Source organism: Sylvia atricapilla, chromosome 12 (genome assembly GCF_009819655.1).
Source record: "Sylvia atricapilla isolate bSylAtr1 chromosome 12, bSylAtr1.pri, whole genome shotgun sequence".
Lineage (NCBI taxonomy): Eukaryota > Metazoa > Chordata > Aves > Passeriformes > Sylviidae > Sylvia > Sylvia atricapilla.
In genome coordinates, this window is record NC_089151.1 from 19,067,758 (window position 1) to 19,090,236 (window position 22,479).

Sequence of the window (22,479 nt, forward strand, 5' to 3'; positions counted from 1 at the left end):
CCAGATGTCATGTGTGGAGAAACAGCCACACTGCTGGGAGCTGGCGATGGGCATTTTGGGATGTGAAAGACCTCACTAGGAAAGTCTCCAACTGCAGATGCTCTGATAGAAAAGAGGATGGTTTGGAGGCCTTAAAATTGTCCAGAAACTCAGAAAGAACTTTCACCCAAGATGAGTGTGTTTGGTAATAATGACAATAAAAGCAAGTGTCTCTGGAGATGATCCTTCTCCAGACTCCTCCATATTGTCATACAGTACCTGGGCTACTCTATGATGAGATATCCCATACAATACAGAGATCACAACTAAAAACTCTGGAATCCATGCAGTCAAAACTTGGAGTTCACCAGCATATGCAGGAGAAGTGTATTTCCCTCCACTTCAAAAGAAGAGACACAGTGCAGCAGACTTAACTCCTTGTTGGTGAAAAGGCACCAAATCAGATGAAGAGATTTCAAACATCATAAAATGGGATAAAGTCCTAAAACATTGTCTCCCATTCAACACGGGCTGCAACACTTGTGCTTGTGGCACAGACTGATAGTTTGTGTTGTCAAAAGGCTTCCCCCTCTTGTGTGAGTGTATCTGGTCACTGTGCATCCACCTCTCCCCTAGAATGCACTGCTGCTGAACCTCACGGCTGTCCAATGTCCAGAGGACGCAGGAGCTGCTCAGCCAGCAGTGATGGGGGTTACCGTGGTTGTTCTTGTAAAAGCTGCATTGTCTTTTTTTGCCATTTTGCTTCTCACCTTCTGTTTTACAGGCCAGCTGGCTTCTGGGTCTTTCCTGGTGGTATCCTTCAGTGTGACAATGCACATTTGGTCGTCCCAGTCCTGAACTTCCCCTCCTGACAGCTCAAAGTTGATCTCGGTCACCTTACATTTCACAACATGCTTCCTGAAGGTGGCTGGGACATTTGATTTCAAGGTGACTGTGATGGTCTTGGCACAGCCAGGATGGAGATGTCCCACCTAGGGAGAATCAGGGAGTCAAAACCAAACTGGAAGCACTGCCAAGGGCAGGACTGACAGCAAAAGGGACTGATGTGGTGAGCAGTTGTGCCAGGAATCTGCACCTCAGTGTGGATTTATGTGAAGTTTGATAGACAAAAGTATGAACAGAAGGTGTCACCTCCCATAACATGAAGCCTTTTCTGCAAGACTGGCAGCCTTGGCCCAGCCAAGCCAGGGACTGCATCTCCCACGTGGCACTGGAATGGGCTGTCACTGGTATGTGAGGACTGCCTGCCAGCTCCTGGGAACACCAGGGCAGGGCTTGAGCAATGGGGAAAGGCAGAGCAGTCCACACTCACCTTGGGAGAGAACCAGAATGGGGATTTTGCCTCCCACTCAAAGCGCATGACCTTTGTACAGGTGTGGTTGGTGATGGTGAAGGTCCTGTTGTGGGGCTCCCGAACAGAACAGTCCCCAAACTGGATGTGATTCACTCTGATAGCTGTTAAGGAGGAGAACAAGGGATCTCAGCATGCAGGGAGCTCCATCCACCCCCCCTCACGTGCACAGACACCTGTATGTTCAATGCTTTCTTGCTCCAAGCCTTTCTCCCTCTGCGAGGGAGTTCCCCAGGCAGTTCCCCATCCCACCACTTTCAGGGGAACACCCTGACACACCCCTAAGCCAGCCACATGAAGCACAGCACACACTGCTCTGCAGGCATGGCTGCCACGCCCACAGGCCACCAAGTCCAGTGGGTGACAGCCCAGGCCTGGCTAGAGAGAAGACACACATGATCAGACATTTTCCTCTCCCTTGCTCCACCTTGTCGGCCTCTCCTCTCTTACCATCAATGACATCTTTCTTCAGAATGCTCTTAGCATTCCTCTCCCGTGTATCTTCCTCCAGTCCATCGAGGGTGAATTCATCCTCATGGCCTTCACCCAACAGCTCTATTAGGGTCTTGTTAGAGTATTTGTCCCCCACTAACGCACGAATCCTCCCTTCCAGTCGTTGAGCCAGGGTGGGTTTGAAAATTACATCAAACTCTGTCGATTCCCCAGGACGCAGATACAGGAAAGGCTTTGGAGTCTTGCTCTCTGCACAGCAATGGAAATCAGAGCTAAGTGATACAGCTGTACAGAGGAAATATTTCCATAGGCTGTATGAGGAATGAGAGGTTGAAACCAGCTGTCTCCTAAGCACAGGTTCTACCCCCAGTGGTTGCAGACGCCTGTGTTCACAAGGCTGCCACCTCCAGACACATCACCACTTAAGCAGCTTAACCTCAGGTTGATGCCCAGCCCTCATTTCATCTGCTTCCAGCCAGCTCCAGCCATATGGAAAGCTGAGCCAAAGAGTGCTTTTGGCTTCTGCTGGCTGGCTGTGTGCTCAAGGGCTGCACCTTGAGGTGCCTTCTGTCAAGCAGCAAATACCTCAGAGGGTCCACTGAGGTAGTGACAGTCCCTCACAACTCAACCCACCATGTCTAGAAGAGCAAAAGAACTTCTTACAACTTGCTAGGAGGGAGTCCCCAAGAAAAGCCTGGGGGACAGAGAGCCCAAGGAAAGAAACTGTGTCTAACATCCGGCTGGTGCTCAGAGAAGCCAAGAACAGGGCACTCGTTTTCCCTCTGTGCATGATCACACTTCATGGTTAATGAATTTACCATTTTCAGCAGAGTCCTCTTCCACATCTTCAGTGTAGAATCTCTCGAGTGTGGAGTCTCTGCCTTTCAGGAAGAACGCTCTGTGCTCATCCTCCAGGTGTAACATAAACTGAGAAAAGGGAGCACAGAGCACAATGATACTGGTGTGAGTACAGTAGGGGAATACAGGGACTGACACCGCAGTGCCGCTGGTCCCGCACGGGAACCCAGCACCTCTCCCACTACAAACAGCACTTAGCACACAAGTTAAGTCAAACCGGCCGGGGAAAAAAGGGCGTTCAGAGGCATTTGGATGGAACTGACACAGAACCAAACAGGACAGAATGTAATTAAACCACAACTAAGTTTACGTAAACTAGAATCAAAAACAATCTAATGGAGCTGGGAAATCACGCCATGTCCATGAGAAAAAATATGACCTGAGCAACAATGGGGGAAAATACTCCACCACCTTTCTTGTGTTCAACTTAAAGAAGAAAGACTTGACAGACAATTTCCAGGAACTCCCTTCTTGGAGAACAGATGTCAGTCACTTGCTTAAAAAGAATTTCTGACACCTCTTCCCAGGTCTGCCACGTTTTTATGGGACCCTTCCCCTGTGCCAAAAGCACTTGTTCCCAAACTAGAGCATTCCTTGAGCAGGTCCTCACCTTGACAGGTATTATGCCCTTGTTACGGACGACCAGGGGGAGCATCTCTGACTCCCCCACCTGGAGCCTCTTGAAGAGCAGCAAGGAATTTCCCGTCTTGCTGCGAGCACGTGGGCACACAACTGTCACCTGTGGCTCATGCCCCCTCCCGCTGATGGTGAAGGTCAGGATTTGGGGTTTAATTTTCATAGAGCTGCAGGAGAGGCACAGAAACAATTTCAGCTGTCACTAACCCATTTGTCACTGGGCAAGCAAAGCAGCAAGGGCCACCCACAGTGTTTTCCCTGCCTGATGCTCCTGAAACACACAACACAGCCCCCCACCAGGCTCTTCCCAATACACCCAGGGCCATCCACAAGAGGAATCCGTTCCAAAGAGCCAGAGCCCTCCACAATAACAGTTAAAAATAATTTCACTTAATTGAATCATGCAGTCCAGGAGATGAATAATGAGGCACCAGAGGAGACATGGCAAATCCCCTGGCGGCAGTGGGATGAGACACATGCAACAAGCATGAAGGCAGTACAAAAGCAAGCAGGCAAAAATAAATCATCGTCACCATCAGAAAAGATAATTTCCAAGGAGAGTAAGAAAGCAATTGCATATTAGCAATTAGACTTCTCTTGTTCCAATTTAGCCACTAAAGGGTTGAGGAAGGGCAGGTCAAAACCACAGTACACAGGTCCCAGGGCAGGGAAACTGGGCTCCTCTTTCATACCAGCTCAAATCACTCACATAAAATAGCTTAATGAATATTAGGGAATCACAGTGATCAGAGGATCACTTAATTTTACAGAAACACCAAGGAAATTGTGACTGCTGACTTGCTGGGACAGGAATTGCTTCATCTAAGCCTTTTTCCCTGGAAATCCCCAGCTCAGCTGCAGCACATCTCAGTCACTTTCAGCTGGCTACCTAATATTTCCCTGTCTTCATAATTCCTCATAAAGGCTAAACCATCAGTCTCATTTTTCTGCTTTATCTAACAGCTACTGCCTCCCGGATCATCTCATGCCAAGTACTCTGCCTATGACTACTGAAAGCATTAGAGCTCACTAGAGGTCTGTGCCTGCCCAGTGGAGAGGCAGCTATCAGTGCAGGCCTCCCCCAAATTTCACAGTCAGTTACCCTTTTGGGACGACAAGGGAAGCCTTGAAAGTGCAGTCGTAGGTCTGCTCATCTGGTGGGGTGAACGTCACCACAGCAACAGCATAGGATGAGCCAGGAACGGACATCTTGACTGGATACAACTTGAAAATGTTGTTGATAGGGCTTTTTTCCTTGGGGGAACCCAGAGAGCAGTGTTAGGAGAAAACACCTTTCAACACAATACAGTTTTATTCATAAATGCATTACTGAGAACAGTCCCAGGCAGTGTGTCCTCCTTCCTGCTTTGCTGAGCAGGCTCCCTCCCTCCCTCCCTCCCTCCCAGGGAATGCTGACCTTGTGCTAAGGCACTGTGTGTTTTGAGGACTGACAGCTGCCCCAGCATATATGGGAGGTGGGCATTGCATGGAAAATCCTGCAAATAACCTGGAACTGGCCTTCAAAGAGAAGGAAAAGCCAGGGAATCTGAAGAAATGCTCTGCTTTGAGCCCTGGCATGTCAGTTCGTAACAGCCTCTCTCTGAGTGTGCTTCCAAGAGAGGTTCAGAAGGATTCACTTTTCCCACCAAAGACCCAGAGGTGTGAGCCAAAATCTTGCCTGAGACATGCAAAATTCAACACAACTCTTCCCTGGCTCTGCTGTCTCCCCTGCAGTTTGGCCTGCACTGAGCTAGACTAGTCTGGGCCCCAGGAAGCAATGCATCTGAGAACAAAACAGGATCTCACATGGCCTTTACAGGGACACCATCACCTTGGCCTCCTGTTCTCACCTTTCCAGGCAGGGGTTGGATGGAGAGGACCACATCACATGGCAGGCTGCTTGCATTGTAGATACTAAAATGAGCTTCAGCCTTTTGCTGAACCAGAATCTTGTTGAAGATGAATTTGTTCTCATCTCTGATGAACAAGCCCACGCCTTTCACTGACTTCAGCTTGCGGCGGAGGTCAGTGCTGCTGCAGATTGGATACTCCTCAAAGACTGACATGACATCCTCCATGAGTCCTGTGGATAGACCAGAGGAATGAGCATGGAGGAGAAGCCTCCCTGATGAATTTATCTGGACCCTGCTGGCCTTTCAGGAGGCTTTTCCTCTCAGTCACCCTTTCTGCCCAGGTGACTGCTAAACCCAGCCTTGGGTGGGGGGAGCTGGCTTTGAGGATGGAGCTCAGTCTTAGAGAGCATTGCTTTCCTTTTATCCTTCCATGCAGCCCTCTCCGCCTGGGAGGGATGAGTCCACTGGTGGACTTGAAGAGGGCTGGAACCTTTGAGGATTTTAAGGTGGGACACCAGGGCTAGCCTGCCTCTCTATCCAAGCAGCAAGTTTAGGTGGTGATCAGCAGCAGGTCTGACCTGTGGGCAGTACGTACCTAGGACGCAGGACTCGGCAGTCAGGGTAAAGGGAATGCCCCGGGGATTGTCCCTGGGGTCTCTGCCCGTGATGTCAATGTAGAGCTGCTCCTCACATATCCCCTCTTCCCCTGCCAGGCATTCCACTGTGATCTTCTGCTGGCCCCAAGGACCGATGGAGCCGGAGCAAGGGGACACCGTGAACATGCCAAGATTGAGGGGACCCTGCGGAAAAAGTTCCAGGAGAGGCTGATGGCTACTGGCTGTGCCTTGAGCACCCCAGCAAAGAGTATGTCCTGCCTTGGCCTCCAGCTGGGCCCAAACAGCCCAGCCCCAGGGCAGGGAAGGATGACTCCAGGGCCCAAAGGCAGCCCCAGGCTGAGACCAACAAGCCAAGAGAAGCTGCAAGCCTGTCCCAAGTGGCAGAGAAAAAGCAGTTAGAGTGTAAAGAATGAAGGTGGTAGCTGTGATCTTTCAGCCTCCAGAGGTAACACAGGAGAGCAGAAATAGCTGTGAGAAATGACAGGAGAAAGGTAGGTGACTTGGAAGAAGAAAAAGCAATGTTGTCTGAGCTCTGTGGACTGGGACTTCACTAAGGCATGTTTTTGCTTCTGTGGTGTTCACAGACCTCTGCTGGCTAGCAGCTACCAAACACAGGACCTGCTCCTCCCGTTGATCCCATAACTCCAGGTCAGAGCCAGAGTGCAGGACTGTCAGTGGGACTGAGCAGATGCTGGGCTCCATCCTGCAGACCATGTCCCACTCTATAGCGATGAGCCCCCAGCCTGGGAACAGCAGCATCTTCTCACACATCCCCTGCAGCAGCATTGCTGGGGAGCAGGAGTCACCCACCTGTGTCAAGGAGCTTGATTTCCTTCCTGTTGAGCTCTTTGCAGCTGATGGAGCAGATTCTCCTTGCTTTGAACTGAGAGGAGAAAGCAGAGGTATCTGTCACGCTGAGATCCCCTGCCTTTCTCTGAGGCCAAAGCTGGCCTTCCTCCTCACAGAGGAAAGCCTTCCTGCTCCCGATGGCTCCCAGAGTGCAGCACCCATTGCTGGACAGAGCAGCTCTGTCACCAGCTTTGTACTACACGTGGGGATACTGAGGCATTTTTTTGCTCCCTCTTCCCAAGCCAGAGATGCAAATGAACAACAGCCCAGGTCTCCTGGCTGCCTGCCACATCCCAGCCGTGGGGTGGTTCCTCCTCAGACAGGAAGGGTGCTGCAGGGCTTCTCATACCTTTGGCTTTCCAATGCAGATGCATCCTCGGGTGCTTGGTGGATGCAGAATTTGAAGTTGAGCATGCCTTTGTTCTCCAGCACGACAGTCTGGGTCTTCTTGGTGCCCTTGAGCATGGCACCGAAGTCGATGGGCGAGGCAGGCTCAATGCTGTACTTGCTGTACACGGCTCTCGCCGACACCCTCACTGGGATGTCGGCAACAGTCTGGCCTCCTTTCCCTGAGCTGCCATCTATCACCTGTGTCCACAGGAAGGGGTGGTAAACAAAGCAAAGAGGCCAGCCTCTACCCCAGTCCCCAGCCTCCACCCCAGGCCTCCATCAGTTTACCCCTCTCTCTTTAAGCAGCCCCTCCAGAGTCAGATACTCAGCTCCACTTAGGAAGCCTCCCAAATGGTTCTGAAAGACTTTGTTTGTGTATGTAGGAGAGAGGATTCTCCAGTTAAAACCCTCCTTCCATTAGACACCTATCCTGTTTACACTCCCAAAACACCGTGTGATAACACAGCCTGGCCCAGCAGCTCACCTGGCAGTACAGGATGGGTTTGTTCTTGAGGAAGATTTCACTTGTGGGGTGGAAGAGCATCTCAATATTCACAGCAGGCTGGGAGGCAGTCAGCATGCCCGACTGAGGCTCAACGGTGAAGTGAGATGCCAAGTTTCGTATCCTGGGACCTGCACCCTTCAGCGTGAAACTGGGGAGAAAGGGAAGGAATGGAGATCTCTGCAGTTAATAGCACAGGCACCATCAGCACAGCCAGGACTTTGCATAGGACCAGAAAAAAACAGAGAAAAGGGAGAGTCCAGCTCTGCTCAGGGAATCCTGGATCTTGACAGAAAGTGCCGACAATCACAAGGTTACTGGAAGAAACCTTGACACCAAAATTTTTCATTCACTTCTTTACAGAGTCTCAGAAAGAGAAGGGAAGTGACCATCAAAGAAAGGCAATGAATCTTATAATTTTAGTGGCTGAAATTTTCTGGACTCTCCTTTGGGTTTGTGCTGAGCTGTGAAGAACTACTGGTTTGTGGCTGGATTCTCTAGCAAAATAGTTCAGATTAGAGAGTCCAGGTTTTGTATTTACCATGAGGTAGCCAGCATGAAAACAGGTACTAGCCATTGACAGAGGGAGAATGCAGGCCTGGGAACCTGAAGAAATGCTCACTACCAGGCAGCTGGACTCACCTGTACTCAATGTTGTACACCCCTTTGTTCTTTATACTCAGGACTTTCTTCACATTTTCCAGGACATTAATGGTTCCAAATTCCAAGCTTCCATCTGGACCTGCAGAAAACCCGCAGAACCAGGTCAAAAATGGTATTTATGAGCTGCAGAACACACCAGGTCACAAGCTACATGGAGGTCTTGACACAAAACCCTTTCCAGCAAGTTTCTGTTCTTGAAAGTGTTTTCCAGCTATTTGTCTGCCCTTTCTCTTCTTACTCAAAATATCTGCAGGATTAGTAGCTAAGGAAATTACTTTATATGCTGTGCTGAGCCTGCGAGAGTTGCCAACTGCCTGTTCATGTCACTGTTGTTTTGAAGCTCCCAAATCCAATCTGCATGTGAAGCTGCACACTTCAAAGTTCAGCTTTGAAGAGGGGAGAGACTTAAGGCTGTCAGTGTCCTGACAATGCTTTATTCCACACCACTTGCAGGGTATGTGCTTCGTGTATCCATGCCATCCTTGCATGCCATCCCATCCCATCCCAAGAGCTTTGGTTGCCCACCCCCCAAGGAAATGCAGTGCACCTGGACTGCTTTGTTTGGGAGGCATCCACTGACCTTCAGGCATGTCGATGCTCAGAGAAACATCATAGACCTCTGCAAAGATTTTAATGTTTTCAATCTGAACAATCCCCAGGATGTTTTTTGTATCTGAAACCTGAGGCAGCAAGAAACAAACACTGTTCAGATCATTCTTTTGGTAGATAGCCTCTAAGTCCTTGTCTCTGCTGGCTGCTTCCCCTGGCTTCACAAGTGCTGGGGGACTCCCAGGCTTTGCTAACCTGTTCATCTCATGGGCTGCCCCAGTGGGATTCTGCTGCAGTAAAAAACCCTATCAGCCCACCTCTGCATTGCTACAGCAGTGAATGCTGCTGCTAAAGCATCCTTGAGAGGCACAAGGATGCAAGAACAACCACAAGAAGTGCGAGGTGTCTCAGAGCAGGTGGCACTGACAATCCTCTCTCGTCCCCTAGCATCCTCTCTGAAATGCAGCCCCTAAACCATGGAGAACAAAATCCCAGGGGGAGAGTTTGTTGCACTATGCAAACGGGTCAGACAAAGTCCAGGAGGAATGTAGAGATCACGCCGCAGTCTGTACAACCAAACAACAACCTTCAACCATTCACAGGGACAAGGTGGTTGTGGTACAGGCTCAGGATGGTTATATGGGGGGATGTGGATAAACTGCACATTCTGGCAAACGCTGTGGAGAGGCAGCATTTGGGGTCACAGCACCCTTGTGTCTATCAGGTGCAGCTCTTCCTGACTCTGTCCCTAAGAGCACATGGCTGCTCTGCCAGGCTGGGCACAGTCCCTCTCACCTCTAGTCGCAGGGTCTTCTGAATGCTGCCAATCTGTCTGGCCTTGAAATTCAGTGTCACTTCAAACTCTGAGTGGGGATAAACAGTGCCCTTATCTTGTGACAAGGAGAAGTCCTCAACAAGGCCATCCAGTCCATTGAGGTGCCAGGCCATGGGCAGTAGGGTGCCATTTTTCAGGACCAAGGTCCTGCTGCCAGTCCTGCAGAGACAGAAAGGCACCTGGCATCAGCTGCTGGATGGTCATACCAGCCTCACCACTGAATGCAGCTCCATCCATGGCCCTTGGAGCAGCTCCATGCCCTGGAAACCAGAGTCAAACGTTTTCTCATTGTCACAAGTCTTGGAGTGCTTTGTGGGATGACTGACCTGTGCAGACGCATCTTGTCAAAGGTCAGCTCCCGGGGGCTGACCTCCAGCTTCACGTGCACCCCATGGCAGCACAGGCTGAAGACCACTGGGTCTGGGTTCTTCTCAATGCAACAGATGAGTCTGTCTTCCAGGAAGCCAGGGGAAGTGGGGTATGCCCAAATGGTCAGCTCCTGGACCCAGCCCCACAGAAAGAAATAGAAAGAGCACTGTGTGTGAGCAGGAGGAGCCGCCGCTGGGCACTTCTATGGTGCCTGCTCTACCTGCCCTTCTCCTACCTGCTTCTCCTCTGGTTTCAGTGTCATGCTGGGAGGGTCCAAAAGGAACGTCTCTGCTTCCTTATCATTCTCAAAGAAGAAATGGACCTCTGCATCCATGGGGGAGTTGTTGAGGATGGTTATATTCTCTGAGTTTTTGGGACAGTTCTGGGCCTTGTACCTGTCCACAAAAGGGGAAAAGGCTGCAGATGAGACTGCTGCCTGTGCCACACATGGAGGAAAGCACTGTGTGCACCTGAGGAAACAGTGCTGGGAGACCCTGCTCTAACAAAGAAGTGAGGGAAATGGATCCCAGTCAGGGGCATGAGCATGTGCTCATCCTTGCCTTATTTTGGTGCCTTCCCCTATACTTGGTCCCTCCACCCCAGCGGCCAAATGATGCTCAGGCCACTTCAAGAGTTTTTAATACAACGTAAATTCAAAGGTGCCTAGAAAAATCACAGTAGACCAGGCACATGGGTTCCTTCCCCTTCTTTCTTGGGGTGCCTTCCCTGCAGAGCATAAATAAAAGCTTTTGGAAAAAGAGTTTAGCTAATCTCTTTCATAAAAGTCATGCAACTGCTTTGGATTTCATGGGTTAGCTCAAAGTCTGAAAAAGAAATATTAAGCATCAATTCCCAAGAGGAATGCCAAAGGTAACAAATTCCTCTTTTCTCAGGTGTGGAAATGACTTTGGAGTGAAAGGGTTAAAGAGGCAAACAGAAATCCCAGACCATCCATCAACCTGGCTAAAGATTGTCTATATTTTAAACTATCTCGATTTCATTTCCTTGGCTTGTCAAAGTAGACCTAACCCTCCAGAGCTCCCATGGAGACAAGAATTTAATGTTAAATATTATTTTTTAAAAAGTGACAGTAAAAGTGGAAATATGCAATAGCTTCAATGACAACGTGTTTAAGTGGACTTCATCCAGCAGTGAGAACGCAATGTCATTACAGGAAGATGCAATTCCTGCTGTACATTTCCCCTGGCACTCATTGGCAGGTCAATCATAAAATCTTATTATTAATTACAGATTAATGAAAGGTTTGCAAAGGTTTGCAAAACCGTCTACAGAATAATTGCTCCATCAGGCTACCTGCAGAGCTCAAAGCACTTCAAAAACCACCAGAAAGTTCATTTCCGAATGATATAGAGAGGGACAAAAGTTGACCCCAAGTCACCTTTGGACTGGCAGCAGCATGTGGCTCTGGCCACCAAGGCAGCCACCAAGGCACCCACTGGGTAGCAGAGCAGCTCCAAGGCTCACTTGCCTCTTATCTGCTCAAGTTCACACATCTGTGGTCCTGCAAACCCATGTGTCTCCCAGGACTCTGCCCGGGACTGCCCTGGATTGTGCCACCAGGACAGCACGTCTCTCCAAGCATGTCCAGAAAAGTACAAGGCCCAGCAGGGGGCACATACCACTCTCTTGATTTCCCACACAGCAGTGGTCCAAAGTGGAATTGCTCTGTGCTCTCAACATATTCCTTGAAGATGATTTCATCTGCTTCCATGGTCTCCCTCCACTGTGGAAACACCAGCCTGGGCAGAGAAAGTGGGGAAGGAGGAGCTATGAGATGCTCCAAGCAGGAAGTGCAGTCAGAAAGCCATAACCTCTCCTGGTGGCTGAGGTACCAGCTGCCTTCCCAGCTCCCAGCACAGGAAGCTGGACAGCCTCAGGCAGCACGATCTGCCCAGGCCAGAAGCCCTAGGGAGCAGCCCTGCTGTGAGTTCAGGGGCAGCAGTGTGGGAGGCTGCCAGGGGCCAGCCTTACCGTGGGTCCTGGCTGATGCTGGGGAACAGGCCGGTGGCACTGCAGGGCAGCTCGTACTGGCGCTTTGTGCCCACGAGCTCAAACCTCAGTGTCTGCTCAAACTTCCCTGGCTTTTGGGTGGAGAAGTGGACCTTCAGTTCCACCTCACCGTGGGCAGGCACTATCCACCGGTACCGTTTCAGCCTGGCAATTAAAGAGGAGGCTTCAGACATTGCTAAGGAGCAAACGAAACAAGGAGGGTGCACTCGCCATCCCATGGAGGCACTGGCACAGGGTCGCTGTGGAGCTGGGGACCATGGACCTTGTTTGGCAAGAGGACCAAGAAGCAGAGGCATCACCTCCTCACATGCAGCTCACCTGAGGAATTCTGTGGGGATTGAGGCATTTTTCAGTGTACTTTTGGGTCTGGTTGTGAAAGTATTCTGGGGACATTCTGTTCTCTGTGTGGAGGTCTGGTTCTCCTTTGGATAGTTGCCTCTGCTGGCCGCTTTACCCGTCTTTGGCTGGCCCTCAGCAGAACTTCCCTTCACATCTGGGGCCTTGGCCTAAGGGGAGAGAGAAAAGGGAGGGAGAGGTGAGCCCTGAGACATCCTCATCCTCGAAAGCAAAATGGGAGTTTGTTAACCAATGGAAGAGAGAATAACTAAGTCCACCTGCCCATGGACTTGGTCTTCCTTATTGGTGTTTGTTTTGCCTGGGACTCCCCTTCTCACTTAGGACCATCTCCTCAAAGGAAGTTGATGGTCTGAAGTGATCTTTTCCCACATGTCTTACAGAACTGCTCTGTCTCCAGCAGAGCTGTCTCTTTTGTCCTCTCCCTGATAGAAAGGAGACCTGCTGGCACAAGGCCCCATCATATCTTCACTACCTCTCCACAATGATCCTTCTCCATCCAACCTGTTCCCCATGCTCTCATCTAGCCTCCCTCTGCCCTGGCACCTTCAGTGGTGTCACCACCGGAGCACCCACCAGATTATCTTCCACAGCAGCACCTTCCGGTGCCTCAATGGTGAAGAGCTCCACGTGCTCTGCAGAGCCCAAGCGCTCCTCTGGGTAGCTGACTACAGAGAGGACAACAGCAGGGGGCAGGGGAGGCCCTTCAGGATGCAGTCCCAGATGTCTCAGCATCTAAAACAGAAGAGAAAATCTTGTTTATACTTCTGTCACCTTCATCTTCTCAATTCCTTCTTTAGAGGCATGGAGCCTTTGAAATGGGGTTTTTGATTTACATGAAGCACAAGTGCTTTGTTATGCCCAATGGAGTGAGCAGGCTCCAGAGCAGAGGCAAGAGCTACAGGCAGGACCAGGAGAGAAATCTCTCCTGAGTGACTCAGCTGAAAAAACAATGACCATGAGCTGCCCTGTCCTGGAACCCTTTATATTTATTTCCAGGCTGGGATACTCTGAACAGATTGGATACTTGTACACAGAGCACTCCCACTTTTTGCCCATCCCCGTCCACACAGATGTTACAGAGTCATTATGGACCATCATCAGGGGCCTGGACAAGGCTCTGTGCCATTATCCCCTGGGAGGACACAATGCTCCAGGGCCCAAGACCATGGCAAGCTCAAGACCTGAGTCTTGCAGGGTTTTACCTCGTCTTCCGTTGGCAGCCTCCCACTCCTCAGAATTTCCATAACCATGGCCTTTGGATCTGTGACCTGGACGTCCAGGCATGGCACCCCGAGATGTTCAGCTCTGACTGCCTCTTCTGCAGCTTTGCTTTGAGTCTCCAGCCGAGATGACTGAGGACTGCTTTGGCCTCCACGTTTTTGTGCAGGCTTCTTCTCCACCTTCTCCGGAGGCTTACTGGTCTTCTGACCTTTGTTTTCAGCTGAAGGCTGTGACTTGTTTCCCTTTTCGATCACAGGTAACTCCACAGTACCCTGAACTCTGTCCCAGTAGGAGAAAACCTGTGCGACGTTCTGCTGCGAAAACTCGTGGATCTGAAACCTCAGAATCAAGTTCTTCTCCATCTCAGCTGGGTCCTCTTGGATTTCTGTTTCCTCCTGCTCTGGGGCCTTTGTTTCCCCCTGCTCTGGGGTTTTGGGTTCCCCCTTCTTTGGGGCTTTGGCTTCTCCCTTCTCAGGGGTTTTTGGTTCCCCCTTCTTTGGGGCTTTGGCTTCTCTCTTCTCAGGGGTTTTGGGTTCCCCCTTCTTTGAGGGTTTTGTTTCTCCCTTCTCAGGGGTTTTGGGTTCCCCCTTCTTTGGGGCTTTGGCTTCCCCCTTCTCAGGGCTTTTGGGTTCCCCCTTCTTTGAGGGTTTTGTTTCTCCCTTCTCAGGGGCTTTGGGTTCCCCCTTCTTTGGGGCTTTGGCTTCCCCCTTCTCAGGGGTTTTGGGTTCCCCCTTCTTTGAGGGTTTAGTTTCTCCCTTCTCAGGAGCTTTGGTTTCTCCCTTCTTTGGAGCTTTTGGTTCTCCCTTCTCTGAGGTTTTGGTTTCTTCCTTCTTTGAGGCTTTGGGTTCCCCCTTCTCAGGAGATTTGGATTCCCCCTTCTCTGGGGTTTTGGGTTCCCCCTTCTCAGGGGCTTTGGTTTCTCCCTTCTTTGGGGCTTTGGATTCCCCCTTTTCTGGGGCTTTGGTTTCTCCCTTCTTTGGGGCTTTGGGTTCTCCCTTTTCAGGGGCTTTGGGTTCCCCCTTCTTTGGGGATTTGGTTTCTCCCTTTTCAGGGGCTTTGGGTTCCCCCTTCTTTGGGGATTTGGTTTCTCCCTTTTCAGGGGCTTTGGGTTCCCCCTTCTTTGGAGATTTGGTTTCTCCCTTCGCAGGGGTTTTGGGTTCCCCCTTCTTTGGGGATTTGGTTTCTCCCTTCGCAGGGGTTTTGGATTCCTCCTTCTTTGGGGATTTGGTTTCTCCCTTCTTTGGAGAAGCTTTGGAGGCTTTTGTTTCCTTCTTTTCTGGGGCTTTGGTTTTCCCCTTCTCTGGTTTTTTAGGCTGCTTCCCTTTCTTCCACTTCTCTTCCTTCTTCCGCTTCTCTTCCTTCTTGCGCTTTTGTTCCTCCTTCCGCCTCTTTTCCTCCTCTAAGGCTTTTGCCTTCTCCTCACGCTTTTGAGCCAACCGCTTCTGCTCCCTTCAATAAACAAAACAGAAAACATTGCTAAGAGTCACCACCAGAAACCTGGGCCTACTAGTCCTGGTTGGCCCTGTACTTTATTCCTTGACCCTGAGGCCAGGCAGAATTGTGAGACCATTTCCGTGAATCTTCCTCAACGCACAGAGGCTGGGAACATCCCAAGTGAGGGGAATGGTGGAAGGGGACCTCCAGGACCAGCCAAACCTAAGCATTGCCATCATAAGGTCTTGACTGTGCAACCTCCCTCTTAAGGCACACCCAAACACCTCCAGCCCACTTGCCAAAGGCTGATCCACCAGCTCTGCCCAGATGCCTGAAAACGCCCTTTGTCTCTTGATTTCCTGGTTTAAACCAGATCACAAATTGCTAACATCTGCTTATCCTTCCTACAATTCTTACTGGACTTAATCAGCCTCCTCCTCCCTGGGCACAGCCTGCTCCTTAATGAGAATAATCCTACCATTCAGAAAGCAAAGGCTGCAGGAACTCCTCTCCTGCAAGACAGGCTCTTGTCAGCCAGATTTCCAGCTGGAACCCAGCTGTGTCCAAGGCAAACTGGTGCTCTCTACCATGGAAACGATTTGAAGCAGCCTTGTCCATCTCCTCCCCATGAAACCAACTTCAGCCTAGGCTGAAAGCTGATACACAGGCTTGCTGTAAGCAGCCTCCCCTCCCAGCTCCACACTTTTCCTATGTGTCCTGAGCTGGGCTGCCTTCTTCAAGCTTCTCCTGTGCTTGTCTACTGCTGCACCTGAAGGGGTGCCTAAAGGACATGAGCTTTCATGGGTGGTGTCCCAACATAAGGATCCCTGGCATATCAGCATTGCAAAGACTTCATCTGTGGCAGCAACAGGACCCAAACCAAGGGTTTATCTGTGCCCCACAACTGTCCATACCACAATCCCACTGTTTTGGTGAAGAAGGGAGATGATGAAGAAGGTGCAAATCAACATCATGGACTTAAAGACACTTCTACAGGCAGTGCCAAGCCAAGCCCAGTGCCCAACTCCCCGCAGGCAGCATCTATGCTGGGAGGGCTCACCATAAAGAAGATGTTCTGTCTCAACAGAAGAAGGTCCTTCCTCTCTTGGGAACCAGGGAGCTAAGAGTGCCATCCCTGTGTTGCTTCTGGCCTTTACTATCAAACACCTCTGAGCTCAGAGTCCTTGGAGCAGGGAAACCCTCTAGGGACACTATCCTGAGCAGAAACCCATGGAAGGCTTACTCACCTCTCCCTCAACATTTGTTTCAATTCCAGTATTATTTTATCCACTGCAGCTTTCTCCTCCTCAGGGAGGGCATCATATTCTTCCTCATCTATTTGCAAGGCACGTTCTCTGTCCCTCTGAAGAGCTTCTTCCCGCTGCAGTTCTTTAGCACAAACCAGAGGAGAAACCATGAGTGACAGCAAGCACAGCTGGGTGCTCTGGGTCAGCTGCAAGGACTCACAGCTTTTCCCAACCCAGCCTATCATACCAGGAGATATTAGGGAGCTCATATCCCTGCTCCAAAATACAGACAATCTCCCAAACTATGGCCAGGCAGTGAGTTCCTGTGCTTTGCCTGGCTTAAGTGCACCAAGGCTGAGGACAGTCGTTTGTCACTGAGCTACAACAGCTTGAACTTGTAAAGCTCAAGCTTTAATGTTAGAGATTAAGGTGTCTTAAAGCCTCCAGTCTCCTGCTACTCTGAGATAAGTGCTGGTTACACTGAGGCAAAAGGTGGAAAGATTAATAAAAACATTTCTTACAAGCTCTCTGCAAACCCAGACACACACAAAGATAAGTTTGAGGGCTTGAGAGAGAAGATTTGAGAGGAACAGACAAATCTCACCTTCCCTCCGTCTTTCATCTTCCTTCCTCTGTATTTCAGCTTCCTTCCTGGCTTTCCAAGAAGCATAATCCTGATGCACATTCACCATAAAGATATAACGACGATTCCTCACAGCTTTGAGTACACAGAGCAGAGAAGATTCCAGGCTGCTTGCAAAGAGGCTCTCCAAGCCATCGAAGACCACTCCTTTGTAGCAGTCTTCATGCTGTGAATAAAGGAAAGAGTAAGTCAGCCATTGCACACAGCGGGCTCACAGCTGGACAGTAAACCCAGATGTCACAGGGCACCAGCTGTCCTTGTTCCAAGTGCATTAGCTAAGAGAAGCTTGGGTCTGTCCTTAAGCTCTGCCAACTAAGGGAATCTGCAGCTTCCCCAGGGTTCCCTGCACAGGCCAGGATCCTCCAAGAGCATGTACAGACCTCCTCCTCCTCATCCTCTCCGAGTCGTACCTCACTGCCTGTTCTCTGGAGCAGGAATGTCTCCTTTTCCCCACCCCACACACCTTCAGCCTCTCACAGAGGATCTCCACCAGCAGGTCCTCGGGCAGCACACAGCTCAAGCAGTTCAGCTCTTCCCCACAACTGCTGGTGATGTTCAGCTGCTTCGGTACAGGAGCAGTGGAAACTGGTAACTGTAATGTTACAGACCATGTAAGGAAAATACACCATGATGGAAAGCCTGAACAACTCTCACTGCTGGGCTTGGAGCTGGGGTTCCTCACTAGTGGATACTAGAACAACCCTGCAGTGCAGGCTGGGGGCTCTGGGGGATGGTCCTGGAGGGCCCATCCCCTGGCCAGCAGAGACCCAAGCCTGCAAGGCCCTGGTGCAGCCTCCCAGCACTTCGCTCACTGCCTGCAGCCACACTAGCCAGGACTGCACTTTGCCAGCAAACCACTGAGAACCAGTGGAGCTGTCTGCCAGAGCACATTCCCAGCCCAAGTCGTGCCCAGCCTGCCGGCTGGGCTTGGCACTATGGACCCACATACCAGGCCCTGGCTGGCACAGAGCCTCCACAGCCCCTGCCCATCTCACAGACAATGCAAAGGTCCTAGGCATCAGCCCAGGCAGATCCTGTTTACCTCAGGTGTGCTGGGTGTCTCCTTCTTCTTTTGTGCTGGAGTGCTCCTGCCTTTGACATTCTTCTTTCTTTCCTGAGAGGTTTGTCTTCTCTTGGCCAGAAGAGAAAGCTGACGCTTTTTAGCTGCATAGGGGACAGATGGTTCAGGGGGGCTTTGAAGAGCAAGTAGGCACTTGTCACCACAATGGGCACAGCCTTGGACCCTGGAAGGAACCTGGCACTTTTTCTCCAGTCTGCTGGGCACTGGCACCACCGTTTCCCAGAAGCCGCTCCTTCCCTGCTTCTCTTACCAGCATGGTAAAGCACACCATCCCATACTCAATTTTAAAGCCAGCACTATGTCCCTCCTAACAACTGTGCATGCAAGTGACACTGCTTGCACAGGAGTTCCCCTATGGATCAAGCCAAGGATTTGTCCTCCAGGACCACTGTTTCCATACACTGCACCCATCCTGCATTCTCATGTGGAGACTTGCAGCCCTGCCCCACTTCCATGACCCGTCTCCACTGAAGCTAAATCGTCCTTGTGGGAAAACCCTACTGGGACCCAGACTCTTCTTCCTTCCACCAGCTCCCAACCCAGCCAGGTTCAAAAGTGAGCAATGCAAAACTTCCCCCTGCACTGAGCCAGGTCTGGCCTCACCCTGCAGAGCTCAGGGTACCCACTGCCCAGTAAGTTTCATAAAAGTCTCCAGTCTCACATGGAGAACAGCCCAATGTACACAAGCTGTGTAACTTGACAGTGAGCACAGGTAAATCTCGAGGAAAAAGAGCTCATCTGTAGCATGCCTCTCATTGGAAATTCCTCTGGGAGGCTGTCCTTCCCTTCCTCTTGTTTGCAAGGTTACACTCATAGTCAGTCCCCTTGTGCATAATGAGTTACTTCAGAAGGCTTTTTCCTTGGTAAAGTGGGCAGCAGTTCTGCCTGCTGCCCATGAGAAGCAAGCTCGATTCAGCTTTGAGGAAATATAAAATATTTGGGAAAGAGGCAGGCGTGCTTCACCATCCTTAGAAAAACGAACATGTGCCAAGCATGGCAGCAAAGAGGGCTATAAAAGAACCCCTGACTGAGCCCTTAAAATTGATTTTTGTTTTTTAGACCAGTCAGAGATGTGCCTTCACCCATGCTCCCTAAGAGACCCAAGGACTGAAAAACTGCTGCTCTGAGTTAGCAGAAGTGGACAGTCATGGTGGGTTTCTCAAGCACTGGCTCTGGGTCTGGCATTTCCCCTCACCAGCATTACCTTCGTTTTTGTTTTTCAGCTCTATGGCAGCCTTGGTGCAAAGCTCCCGGGCACGGAGCCCTGCCTGGCTGCCATCATTGGCAATGGCCTCTCTCACCACGGTGTCAATGGACAAGGGAACCGCGTCGTAATAGAGACACAGGGCCGCTGCTATCTCTGTCTTTCCTGAGAGAGAGAGGAAGACTGCTTGGTGACACTTGCACATGAGGCATTACAGGGACAGGCCCTGGAAAAATCTCAAACAAGATTTCAAAGTTAAAGGACCGTGGGAAAGCAAGTGTCCCTCCAGGGGAGGCCATGAGGGAGGCAGCTGGAGCGTGGTTACCAGTTACCTCTGAATTCTAGAGCCAAGAGGATCATCTCCACCTCCTGTTCAGCTGAGGACTTTGCATTCACCAGGATGCATTTCTCCTGCTCGCCCCTCTCCCTGCAGCCCAGGGCTGCAGCTCACATACCTGCCAGGGGTGGCCCATGGACGATGACAACAATCCCTTTGTCCTGCCGTGCTTCCTGCCCCTCTGAAGACTGGTCAGTGCCCAGGTGGCGCATGACAGCTTGAGAGATAGGATTCCCAGTCGCTTTCATCATGGCCTCAGGATAGAATGGGACAGCCCTGTGATGTGCTGCAGTGAAAAACCAGGGGGAAAAGTCAGCCTCCTGCCTACCTCTGATCCTCACCATCCTCCCCATCTCCTCAGATCCCAGGCAAGGAGACTTGGTGAAAGCAACATGAGCTTGTTCTTTTGTTGCTAGGAAGGTGCAACTATAAAAGAGCCAGTGATATTAGACCTGGACCTGCTGGCTGAAGAACTCATCCAATCCTAGTCTTTGTGGCTAAGGGACACAAGGGAATATCCTGATTATTTCCCCAGTCTATGGCAGGCAGGTAGGAGCTTGCTTTGGCTACACTCAGGGTTGGTAGAGGATGCCACAGTCCTTCACCCAGGAGTTCCTCCACCAAGCTGGGGAACAGGCAGCAGCTAAAAGCATGAGTTTTCCCTGGAGAACAAGGTGACAGAGTTCAGGGTGTATGGGCTGGACTCCCTGCTGTGACCACAGTCAAAACAGACACTGCCAAACCCTCACTGTTTTTCTGACCTGGTTCTGCCTTGCCCATGGCCTCAGCCTCTGCCGTGGCCTTGAGCTCTGCCTGTTGAGCCTTCGGCCTCTTCTGTGCTTCATAGTACTGCAGCAGCTCTGGGGGCAGCGTCTCACCCACGGCACGTGGAGGCATTAAAAAGTCCTTCTGGTACTCAGACCCCACTGCCATCCGCAGGATCTGTGTGCGCAGGGAAGAGAAACCATACACAAGATTCCTTTCATCACACACACTCAACAAACTAATTTTCTGTCTCCTCCCTTCCTCCCAACAACACAGATTATTGAAGTCCTCCCACGGCATGTCAGCAGAATTGGCTTTGCCCTGGGGATTGCCTCCATCTCCCTGGCACAAGCCTGGGAATGCTGGAGTGCTGTGAAGCTTGGGCAGCATGTACATGGGGACCAGACCTGCCTTCTCACCTTCTCCTCCTCAAGGTACTGTTCATCAAAATCCAGGGAGTAAAACTCAATGGGGAAGTCGGATGCATTCTTCACCACCACTGTGGCCTCCACTCCATCACTGTCCACCAGCATCCATCCCATCTTTAGTGCTGGGGGGCTGAACTCCAACTGTGGTTCCAGACCTTGTCCTGAGAGGTGCAGCATTAAGTAATTGCTGCTCTCACAAATGTTAAGCTTCAGCTCATTCTTGTAAGACCTCTGAAAAGAGAAAAGTGAAGAAAATTCATCCATGAAGTCCCAGGTGACAGGACCCCAAATACAATGCTTGCCCCACGGTCAGGGTGTTACCAGTCCCTCCAAGGTGAATGGAAACCAGGTATTTACTTATGCTAGGGACTACAGCACCTCTAGTAGTCTGTGTCTGAATAACTGGGATCAATTCTGGTGTGCACTGTAGCTGGATATTTGGATATCAGATGGATGTATAATGGACTGTCAGATGTTTTTACCTAGTCATGCAGGAGTGCAGTGCTCATGAGAATGTAACCCTTGGGGTTACAGTGTCCAGACACAGTCCTGGCACTGCTGCATCAGGCAAATGCCAGCTCCAGGAGAGAGGCAAGTGAGCTCTCACCGGCTAGAAATAAGAGTAATCTTCTCTGCTTAGTGTCTGGCTCTGGTGTCAGAGCCTGTCCAAGGATGTGATATGCCTCACGACCGTCTCCAATGACTGAGGACGGAGACCCCAGACTCTGAAAGGAGCCCTGGCCTGGCTGAGGTGGAACGTTTGCCAAGTCCCAGAGGACTGGTCTGCATCTCCATGAGAATGGAGTGCAAGAACAGTGGAACTGGTCACAGTGGACTGAGCCAAGGATACTTGCCCAAACTGGTCTGTCCATACCAGAGTACGGACATGTACGGTGTGCAGCCTGTTCCTGAGCACCCAACCTCAACACGGGTGCTTCCCACTCTGGCTCTCTGCCCCTCGCTTCACCTTAACACAGGTGGCTCCTGCTTCGGCTCTATGCCCCTCGCTTTGGTTCCCACCTTGACTAACCTATAAAAACTCTGGAGACCCCCACTCACTTTTGTGTACACCCCACTGGAGAAGATCGCATCTATAGGCATCTCGGCCTCCAGGACTTGTCCCTCCATGTTGGTAGCTATAATCCCCTTCCCCTCTCTCTCTGTCTTTTCTTACTATTCTTTATTTCTCTCCCCACTATTTAGTGCATTTTGGTGGCACTAAATAAAGGTACATTTTTTATTGAGTAAACTGAGTCATCCCCTGCTGTGTCTTTTGCGCTCTGAGTTCCTTAAAATGAACCATCAGGTCCCCTGCATATGTTTGCGGACCCTGACACTCTGGTCAAAGACAGACACAAGATGGTTATGTCTCTTGAGCAATTAAAAGATCCCTGGGACTGTCTGCAGGCACAGAAGCACTTGTGTCCATACTGGTACACACTGTCAGTTTCCAAGACCCAGCAGTCACAGGCAAAACCTACTTTTGGGAATGCTCCATCGTTTAAGTTGAATCCCCAACTGCATGGGAATGTGCAGGCAAGCCAGAGCCCCAGGGACTGCTGGCAGCACACCACTACAGGTGACTGTCCTGCTGTGCCCAGGAAGGTGTTGGTGGCTGTTTTGTCTGTCAGTTCTGCAGAAGGATGAGCCTGGACTGACCATTCCAGGATTATCCTCTGTGAGTGTGCAGCTGCTCTGCACTGAGTGTTGCAGCTGCAAATACAGCCAGGCAAGGGGGAGGCTGAGGGGAGTTGGGCACATCCCTCCCATGTGGCTGAGAGGCAGCCACAGAGCCCTGATGCTCTC

General features: G+C 50.8%; 1 pseudogene; it reads right to left on the minus strand.

The window, feature by feature from the left end:
• Positions 1–22,479, minus strand: part of LOC136366348 (hydrocephalus-inducing protein homolog) — a 75,999-nt pseudogene that overhangs the window by 7,396 nt on the left and 46,124 nt on the right.